Genomic DNA, 10,815 nt, shown 5'->3' on the forward strand with positions numbered 1-10,815 from the left:
AAGCTGGGTAGAGGGAGGGCTAGCAGTGCTTTGAAACAAGGGTAGGAAAAAGAGCTTATCACACCCGTGCTGCTTCATGCATCTCTACCTCTCCAGCCTATCCAGTGGGCTGCTCCTGCTGTGCCCTCAGTGACAGAAGGGAACAGAGAGTGTTTGGGGACTGGAAGAGGCCAGGCCTAACCAAGAGCTATGGAAAAAAATCCTCCCAACCAAACTGTGTTTAACTCAGCTTCACGGAAACCACTACCATGCAGCTGATGCTAGACAGGGTTTAGCTCCTTTTAGAAACAGCTGTGATTTTCTCCCCTTCCATTTTCTGCTCCCTGCCTTTGTTTCCAGCTCAGGGGAAATAAAAACAACCCAAGAACCAAAACCCACAACCAAACAAAACAACAACAAAGAAAAAAACCCCAAAGTGCAGCAGATCAGGAGTGCAGAGAGAAGGCAGATCAAGAGCTACTGTTCTTCCCCTCTCAGAGCACATGGGCAATCAATGACATTAAAAGCAGCAAACAAGGAGTTTATGTAAGGAAGGGCTGTTTCAAGGAACACATAATTAGACCAAGGAACACAGTGCTGTGAATGGACATCCAGGGCAAGGACACAGTGAAATTTGAACAGTTATCTGTATAAAAAGATTAATAGAGTTTCAAGAGTTAATGACCTTGTATGTGTGGAAACGATGTAACACGACATATTCCCCATTTTTAACTAGTTAGGAGAGTTGGGCAGGGAATAACTCGATGAAATATAACAAGGGAAAGTGTAGAGTCCTGCATCTGGGCAGGAACAACCCCAGGTTCCAGTATAGGTTGGGAAACGACCTGTTTGAGAGGGACCTGGGGGTCCTAGTGGACGACAGGATGACCATGAGCCAACACTGTGCCCTCGTGGCCAAGAAGGCCAATGTCATCCTGGGGTGTATTAGAAGGGGGGTGGTTAGTAGGTCGAGAGAGGTCCTCCTTCCCCTCTACTCTGCCCTGGTGAGACCGCATCTGGAATATTGTGTCCAGTTCTGGGCCCCTCAGTTCAAGAAGGACAGGGAGCTGCTGGAGAGACTCCAGCACAGGGCAACGAAGATGATTAAGGGAGTGGAGCATCTCCCTTATGAGGAAAGACTGAGGGAGCTGGGTCTCTATAGTTTAGAGAAGAGGAGACTGAGGGGTGACCTTATTAGTGTATATAAATATATAAAGGGGGAGTGTCACGAGGATGGAGCCAGGCTCTACTCAGTGGCAAATAATGATAGGACAAGGGGTAATGGGTACAAACTGGAACACAAGAGGTTCCACTTAAACTTGAGAAGAAACTTCTTCTCAGTGAGGGTGACGGAACACTGGAACAGGCTGCCCAGGGAGGTTGTGGAGTCTCCTTCCCTGGAGACATTCAAAACCCACCTGGACACATTCCTGTGTAACATTATCTAGGTGTTCCTGCTCCGGCAGGGGGATTGGACTAGATGATCTTTTGAGGTCCTTTCCAATCTCTAGCATACTGTGATACTGTGATACTGTGAGGATTAGGCGGAGCACTCTTGGAAATGCAGACTAGCCGGACCAGCTTAAAGCAAGGCTCTCAAGGCCTTCCTGGGAGCTTCTTGGAGACCCTATTTGCTGAAGAACCATTGGACCAGATGGACCATGGGGCTGTCTTAATGCTCTTTTCCCTGTTACTTTTCCTGGTACTTAGTCAAGACTAACGCAAGAGCAGACACAAACCCCTCCTGCTCCACAGCTCACCTGCCTGCTCCTCACACCAGTGTCTCTGGCTGCCACTAGTGCCTGGATGCACCCGCCTTTGAGAAGGAGAAAAAAACATCTATGTTCAACACTTAGGAGAACGTTTAGGAAATAAATTTCATTACAGTATATGCAAACTCCATTTACAGCTTGAGCACACAGGACTGTTTATGAGAGGAATTTGCTGCTGGAGATAATGAGCCAGTTTTCACCAAAGTGTAAATCTGCCTTCTGCTTGTAGAGGCTCAGCGACTGTCAGAGCACAGATCATTGCTACTGAGCGCTCTACTAATAGTGTAAACAGTGATGACATTTAGAGTATTGTTTAACCGAGGGAGATTTAAGTCACTTCTACAATAATATCTAATGGGAAGCAAAGCTCTGCAGATCATCCATCACAGCTCTCGCAGTAGTCTGTAATATCTTTAAGCTACATCTTTAAATTATGAATAATGCCAATTAAAAAATCATAACTCTTAGTTGTGGCAGGCAGCTGTGGGTAAGACACTCTCAGAATGATTAGAGCCCAGATCATGAATGCAGTATCTGTCCTCATTCCCTGGAACAGTTCATAGGATCAGCATGCCTATTATAATAGATTATTGCACCTCTTAAAACTAACACACTGCAAAGTGCTTCCCACCAATGATCTTTCCACTTAGGAATTAAGTCCCTTCTAATTCTATAGATGAGTACCTGAGAGCATGAGGAATGAGTAGGATACACATTTTAAGAAAGTTAACTGTAAATCTACTCTTTTTGTAATTTCCTTCAGGTGATTATTTCCTTATGCTGTGGCAAGGTGACTTAACTTTTAGAGTGTGTGAGATGAGAGTGACATCTTCTCTGTCCCTATAGTCAAGAGGAAGCCCTCGGTCTGTGCTCCCAAAACCCTGCTCATGCCTGTGTGTTTGTTTCTGCAGTAGCACAAGAGAAAGAAAGCGTCTGAGCAGCAAAGGGTTATGTGAAAATTTAGTTAGCTTTGAAATTAAAGTTAATTTAGCTGTGCAAACAACTTACACGTTGCTAAAGGCAATATGAGAGTTGTGACATACGTATCTCTAAATTTCAGTGATGGTGGGAACACAGCACATCCTTCTGTACAAGCTTACGCTGGTCGGGCACCCCTCCACGCGGAGGTTCCCAGGCACAGGCAGAGACAACCTCTTCCTGCTGAGCCTGTGCCAACAGCACAGAAGGGATCATGCTGAAGGCTGGTTAGATGGAGAGGCTTCTAGGGAAACAAAGCAGTATTATCAAAGAGCGGGTGAGGGCTGAGCTGGGTCCACAGTAGGGTGATTGGACACTGGAGGGATTCAGGTTTCTAAACCCAAATGTGCAATCTGGCACCATAGGACAGAGACACTGCACAGTGAGGCAGGACCAAGGGCTCGACTATAGGGACATTTATTCTCACAGTGAGTGTGTGGACCTGCAGGCTCTGGTGGTCGGTGGGAGAAGCACTGTGGCTCTGCTTGTCCCTGACTCCCTCCATCCCCTAAGAGGGTGGGCTGGAGGGCAGGCCAGTGGTGGTGCCAGTATTTCCTTCATCACAGACTGAAAACAGGAGCTGGCCTTAATGCAGGCTTTCTCTCTAACCACTTTTCTTCTAATCAGCTGCATAAAAGCCAACCACTATCCATGCACAACAAAGTAAGATAGAAATGCTGAACAGAGCTGCCAGGTCACTTATTTAACCTCAGGAGTTTCTTCTGATTCTGCCTCCATGAAGGAGAAGTGGGACAAGCTTTGGCCAGGTTAAGGTCATAAATGAATTAGCAGCAGCATCCATAGGCTTGAGAAGTAAAGAAAATCACCAGAGCACCACCACATGAAGAGAGGAACTTCTGGCAGCTTAGCTCAAGCTTTCTGCAAGTGCAGGCAGGCTTCAGGCAAGTAGAGCAGCCACAGAAAAGTGGCAAATATCACTTCCTAATGCATTTTTTTCCGCTAGCAAATGTAAAACTTGTTAAAGCTGAGAGACCAACAGCACTGAGAAATGAAGGAAGAAAGGAAACTGGTAGCAGTAGCATGAGATTTCACATACCCTCTGTCAAGAAGCTCACCTCAATCTTGGAACCCCCACTCCAGTGAGAAGCTGTGACAATCCTATTTATACAAGGTGCAAGGGCTGTCCAGCAGCATGAAAGCCTGTTTCTAAAGTTGGACCCAGATCTGCCAATTTTCTGTACATAACAACATGTCTGACAAACAGACATTCTGCTGGACCTTGATGAAGCATACTAATGCTGATCAGGCACACCATGCTTGCTGGGGCCTGAGGTCACATGCAACACTAGCTGTAGCACTGGAGCATCCCTCCTGCACCGAGCCTGCACCAACCACCCAACTTGCAGTGAATTACAAACGCAGTAGGCAGGTCCGTTGTCAGATGGACCATAACAGTCCTTCAAAGTAGGCAGAACCCCAGGTGAACATCATGCCACCATGGGCCAAGTGCCCTTTCATTCTCTATTACCTTCTCCCAGGGACTGGACACTGTCGACAGAACATGGTCCTATGTGCAGGATCTCTGTGCCTCCCAGACAGCACCGATCTGAAACAAAGGTGAAATTCTTTGTTGAGAGAGGTACTGGGTGTTCAGCCCTGTGCAGGTGTGGGAGAGTCAGTCTCCTGTGGAGTGCTCCAAACACCAAAGGCAGCATTGATGGTACTACCAATACCTCAGAGAACAGGGGATGAGACAAAAGTCCCTCTGGGTTTCTGCAGCACACAGAAAGTAGACTGACACCACTGTGAGACCATTCCAGGATGCCTAGGGAGTGCTCCACAGGTCTTAGTTGTTGGTAGACCTCAGTGTGTAGTTGGTGTCTCAGTTTAACCAGTGCATTTTTGCTCAAGGGATTTAAGTCATGTTTTCCTCACCACTCTCTCTTCCAACTGATGGGGAGACACCTACAGGACAGCAAGAACTTTCGGGGTGTCACTGAAGTTTGCAGCTCATCATCCTAAGAGAACATATCCATAATGAGAATATCTCTCAATCAGCATTTAACAGGTTGCAATTACCACAAACTACCAACATTAAAAGGAGACAAACCAGCAAACACACCAGCTGCATCTCCCACTCTGCACAGCATCCAAGATTGCCAGTCTTCCTTTCCAGCAGCTTATTTCCCCTGAAGAAGCCAGCTGCCAACACTGTCAAGCTCATCTGCTTTGAATATTAACTCTCTCTAATTCTCACTTTCTTGGTGGGCCTTTGCCATAGAAACCTTCCTTAGCAACAGGAAGGCAGAGCAGCAACGGCTACAGCCAGAGACAATTAATGAGGCAGCCCTGGTCTCTCTGAGTGGCGCATCACCTCGTGCCCTGCCTCCCCAGCTTACCTTCTCCAGCAGAGTGTAACTAACAGGTGAACATTTCCAGCAGAACCAGGGTGTCAGGCAGGAGGGAAACACTGCATTGGAAAACTGTTTTGGACTACTTTGAAATCACCCTTTGATGAAGTGCTCATGGCCGGATTTATGACCCAGCTTGCCCCAAGAGAGTTTCTTGCACCTGTATAGCCCTGGCATGTAGAGGATGATTTGTGTCCATGGGCACAGGGGTTGAGAAGCTGACATATGGAGCATCTCAACGCATGCTCAGAAGCCACTCTGCCTAAGTGAAGAGAGAGAAGAGTAGAATGGCTCAGGACACTGAAAACATCCCTACGAGCTTTCTGGGATGAGAATATCCTGACCAGCTCCATCCTGAGCTGTCATCTGTGATGCTCACTGACCAGTGGGCAATGGTCTGTGCTGTATCAAAGTCTAGGGGTAGCACTGGTACCAGTGATACTCGGATGCCCTAGCTTTATCCCTACCACCAATTTCTGCTGTATCTCCCCTTAACTGCTATTTCTTTTACTGGTTAGGAAATCAGTATTTGCTTCTCTGATGGGAGGGATGGTGTAAAGAGAAAATCAGTACTATTTGTGAAGTACTGTGTGCATACTGGGCAATCCCCCATCCCTGTACCAGCACTAGAAGATCATACATAGAAATGCAGGCAAGAAAAGCTGGCACTGCAAATTCCTAACCAAGTGGTATCCAGGCTGTAAAAGAATTGGTGAAGGATCAGAGACAGCATTTTTATTGCTTCTGCATCATCATCCTCTGCCCAGGTCTGTGCCTTTCTGTTCCCAATAGCTTTATTTTGTCAGATAAAGCAGAATGTGTGTTACTGTGTGTTACTTTCCAGTTTTTTTCAGGGAAATAGCTGACTGCTACTCTGCAGATGGGTGAGTTTGCTCTGCCTGTACTGTGAAGCAGGTCTGAAGTGGAAGCAACTCACCAAGCATGGTCAGCCTGGGTCCAGAGCCAAGCTAAAGCCAGTGATACCCAGCTTTCCTTGCAGAGCCTGCTTGTGTCCAGCAACCTCTGAGGCCAAGTGTCATAACAACAAGCTTCCCCAGGCGCATCCTCTCTGGAGCAGCAGCACAAGGACATGCACCAAGTATTAAGATGGGCAATAACAACCACTGCCAGCTTGAGGAACCCCTAACTTTATCTTTCCACTCTCTGACTCATCCTGTCATGAACACACCACAAGCTCCCTGCTGCTGCCAGCATTACACTGTGACTCACTGGTAAACCTGCACTGCTCTCACTTGTAATCCTCCTTGCCAGGCTTTTTATTATCTGCTCTGCTGCCTGTGGGATAATCACCACAGGGAAGAGCCCTGTTGGCCTGCATCTCCAAACACCTCTCCTCTGCATACCTGTGAGCACCAGGACATAATTAACTGCAGTAGCTGACCTGAGTTCACAAACCTGGCTTGCAGGGAACAGGAAATGATCAATTCGCCCTGCTTGTCCTATTCTGTGGGATCAAATACTTTTATCGTTATGGTCACAGAATCTGCAGACTTTGTATTACATATTAAAATCACAGTTAAGCAGGATAACACATTTCTGTTCTTTTGCTAGTTTGGTTTCACATTTTAATGCTTTCTAACTTCTATGAAGTGTCAAACATTTCTGTTTTAAGATAAGGAAGCATTTGTTTATGTTTCTGACCAAAACTCTGGCCCTGAAAGGGTTTTGATTAAAGCACATTCATTCAACACCCAATTGAAAAACAACAAGCTTGACTAAATGATTTATTGGGTATGTCTGATCTCGAAGACATTTGGATACTTGATTATATCAAAGGCTGCAATTTATGAAGTCCATTTTCCCCTAATCTAAAGACATGAATCTGTATTTTAGATGACTACTTACTGAATTAAATAAAGGAATCCAACAATAAATCCTATTTATTACACATGCAAGTACTCTCACATAAAGCTATGAATAATGACATGTAAAGAGTTCATAGAAAAATGAAACATGCTAAAGGTTAACTGCAATGTATCTTTTACCATCAAGAAATTTTCAAGACTTAGAATATTCTCGACAGAAGGTCAAAAGCAAGTATTTGTTCCTAAGAAACAGGCCACCACCTAAGCAATAAGATGTACAAGACTGGGCAGTGCCTAATTCCCAGGAATCTGAGCACACTACATGACACAAGCTCAGGTACCTCCATTCTTGGTGCAGGTAATTCAAGAAAATGGAACTGCCTTCCACTCTGGTTTACCCCCAGGTAACCCCAGCAGACCTTTGTTTCTGCAGAGCCACGTGTGTCAAAGACAGTACTTGCTCTTGCAGGGAGCCAGGCAGAGGATGCACAAGGCAGAGACAGCCAAAAGCTTTGTTTTCTGCAGGCAGGAAAATTCCAAAGACCTGTTTTATGTACAGAGTAAGAAAAAAACCTGGACATGTGATCCAACATAATGCCTGTCCTTAGTGCTTCATTCTGATCACAACCTCCTGAAAGTGTTCTCTTTTTTTTCCAAGAAATATTTTTTAAGAAGTGTCACTTTCCTTGAGTGTATTTGGAAATACTTTCTACCATTTTAATTCTGGTAAAAGAAAAACACATTACTACTTTAGTCCTTACATTTTTGTCTCAAGGAGGGAATAACTCCTGGTCTATATGTAAATTGGCAGGACAAAATCATCTCTCCCACTATGAGTTCTAGCTTTTCCTTTTATCTTCTTATTGTTTCCTTCTTCATCACTACTGAATTCTCTGAGCTTACAGGCACTTTAGGCATCAGCAATGGCATTTTCTCCTTTGGTATGCCAGTGAGGAAGAGCTGTATCTTCATGGGGGAAAGAGAACAAGGTGAGTTTTCCTCCATTCCCATTTACCTTGCAGGTGCCCTGTTGGAGCTCTCACAAGCAGATGGCTGAAAGTTTCCACGTATGACATGAGAGATCCCTCACTGCCTCTTCAGATGTCCCACTTTTCTCAATCACAAAGATGACCTTGGCCCTTTTAACACGTTATTTCCTCCCACTGAATTAGGTTTCATGACTGGGTTCAAACACTCCAATTTCCAGTAGGAGGGTTAGGAAAATCCACAGCAACCTCCAGCTTCCGTGCATGGGGCTCATACTTTCTCCATGGGCCGAGTACCAAATGAACAATTTAAATAAGATTCTAATGGAAACCCAAGTAACAGAAAGAAAGATGAAGGAAAATGGAATTCATAGATGCAACTGTTTATCCCTATCTATGTCTCAATTCTGACCCTTTGAAAAGGAGAGGCAGAAATCACAGCTCAATTCATGGCAGCAGTGATGGAGCGACACAGTGGCTGGTGCACATCTCATGCTGGATGATGCTTACAGTGTCCCTTCTATGCATTAATCCTCATGCTAATGGGAAATCTCACTCCTTGGAAATTTTGATAACTAGGCATTTACACTACTTATTCACATGTACTAAACAAAAAATGCACAGTGATGTTTGCCTGACTTCTTACTGTCCTTTGCATATCTATCTATCTTGCTCAGGTACTGTTTTATTTAGACAGATACAGTTGCTGTTGCATCTGCATGAAGCAGAGTAGCAAAGCAACCAGAGCCCATGTGCTATAGTGATGGCAAGAATAGAAAGGCCTAGAAAGTAGTCTGTCCTCTCAGCAAGAATTCCTTGCTCTGTAACAGCTCAAATCAGTCTGCTGCTGTTCAGCATATTCGGTAAAGTCCATCAGCTTCTGCAACATGTTAAAGGGGCACAGGTTTGCAGATGTACCTATGAGCCTCTGTATTGTAACCAGTGGTTAATCAGGCAGTTAAACTGAGCAGTTTGCTTTGGAAACTTCCAAAAATCCCCTACAATGAAGTTGATCTATTAAGTGCATTGGGGGAGAACTGATTTTTATCTATTATATTGTTTTTTAGAAGCTGTATTAAAGACAGGAAAAACTTCAACAACCATGTTACTCCAAAGTGCTCTGGAGCCCCTCTAAAGAGATGAGATGCCAGCATCCCCCTTCTGCAGTCTTCCTGGGGCACTAAAGAAGAGCAGATCCCCTCAACTACCCACCTGCCAGCCGCTAACCAGTCTATAGACAGCACTGAAATAGATAATCTTCCTTGCTAGCCAGGAGGCTTGCTGGAAGGTGAAAGTAAAACCTAAAGAGCACTTCAAAGTTGAGTCTGACTTCAAAAAGCCCTGCTGGGGGACCTGCACCTGCAGCTTTTCATGTTTTTATGCAGTGTTTGTTTATCATTAAACCATTCGCTCAGCCAGCTCTGCACAATAAGCCCTTTAATGGATCATAGGCTGAAAGAGTTCAGCCTGCAGACATAAAAAGTAAAAATGTAATCTGTCTTTCTAAAAGAAAGCTTTGATATACCTTAAACCACTACAGTTTTACAGGTTGTTACATATTCAACCTTTCTTCCTTCCTGTGGGCTTTTCAAGACTTAATAAATCTGTGAGCTCCTATTGACCAAGCACAGCAGGTGCGTGTACTAGAACATCTCATTGGAGTCTAGGATGAGGAAACCAGTTCTGAAAATCTACTGTTGGAGCCCAATGTGCAGAGTCACACAGGAAATTCTTCTTCTCACACGTGTAAGTGTAAGAAGCTCTAACTGTAGAAATGTTTGCAAAACTTTCAACCAGCCTGATCCTCAGTGAATCGGTGAAACTTCTGATTTATACATTACGGACTTGACTCAATCTCATTAGATTCCAAAAAAAATAGATTGAAGTATGTAAAAAGCTTTCTTGGCTATCTGCCCATACTTGTTATATAGCCTCCATTACCATAGTATTGGAGTGCTTCATAATTTTTATCATATTTATATTCACAGTACCCTAGGGGTGGAGAAATGCTGGTTTCTTCTTTTTATAGGCTGGAAACTGCAGCGTTGAGAAACAAGAGTCTGATCCATTAAAGAATACCGAACCTATAAGGACTAGGCTCCAAAACTGAGACACTCAAACTTACACCTCTAACTGCTCCTGAAAACCCACTGAGTCCTTACCCAAAAGTTTATTTCCAATATTTGGTGCCATCATAGAACCATAAAACGGTTTGGGTTGGAAGACACCTTCAAAGATCATGTAGTCCAACCCTCCTGCAGTGAGCTGGGACATATTCAAAGAGACCAGCTTGCCCCGAGCCACATCCAGCCTGGCCTCTAATGTCTCCAGTGCCATTCACCACATCTCTGGGCAACCTGTGCCAGGATTTTAACACCCTCATCGTAAAAAGTCTTCATGTCTAGCCTGAATCTCTCTTCTTAGTTTAAAACCATCACCCCTCTTCTTGTCATCGTACCTTCTGCGTACCAGAGTGCTGTAAAAATCACCCATCAGAAGGTCAATGCTGAGGATAAAAATCAGATGCTCTGAAATTATGAAAGCAGCTCAAGTCAGAGGATCCTGTTTAGGGCAATGGGATACATCCACATTATTTATCTTAACAAATAGGCGTTTCTGGACCATGTAGAAATCTCCTGACTTTCTCCCTTGGCATCAGCAGCACCCAAGGCCAGCATGAGTCTACTGGAATATTTTAAACTTATCTTACCTTCTCAGACACTTAGTGGACAAAAGTAACAGAAAGTTATAGATGAAAGGAATATTATGTGGTTGTGTGACTGTCACATAATGGAACACTCTCTCTGAGTAATTGCATAAAAAGCAATTTTGTGGGTTTTACTGGATAACTCAAGATAATTTAAACCTTCATAAAAAGATAGTGAAAATAAAAAATAACTCT

Source organism: Pezoporus flaviventris, unplaced genomic scaffold (genome assembly GCF_033815535.1).
Source record: "Pezoporus flaviventris isolate CSIRO_AGI_PZ_B2104156 unplaced genomic scaffold, CSIRO_AGI_Pfla_v1 ptg000013l, whole genome shotgun sequence".
In the NCBI taxonomy this organism is placed as follows: Eukaryota; Metazoa; Chordata; class Aves; order Psittaciformes; family Psittacidae; genus Pezoporus; species Pezoporus flaviventris.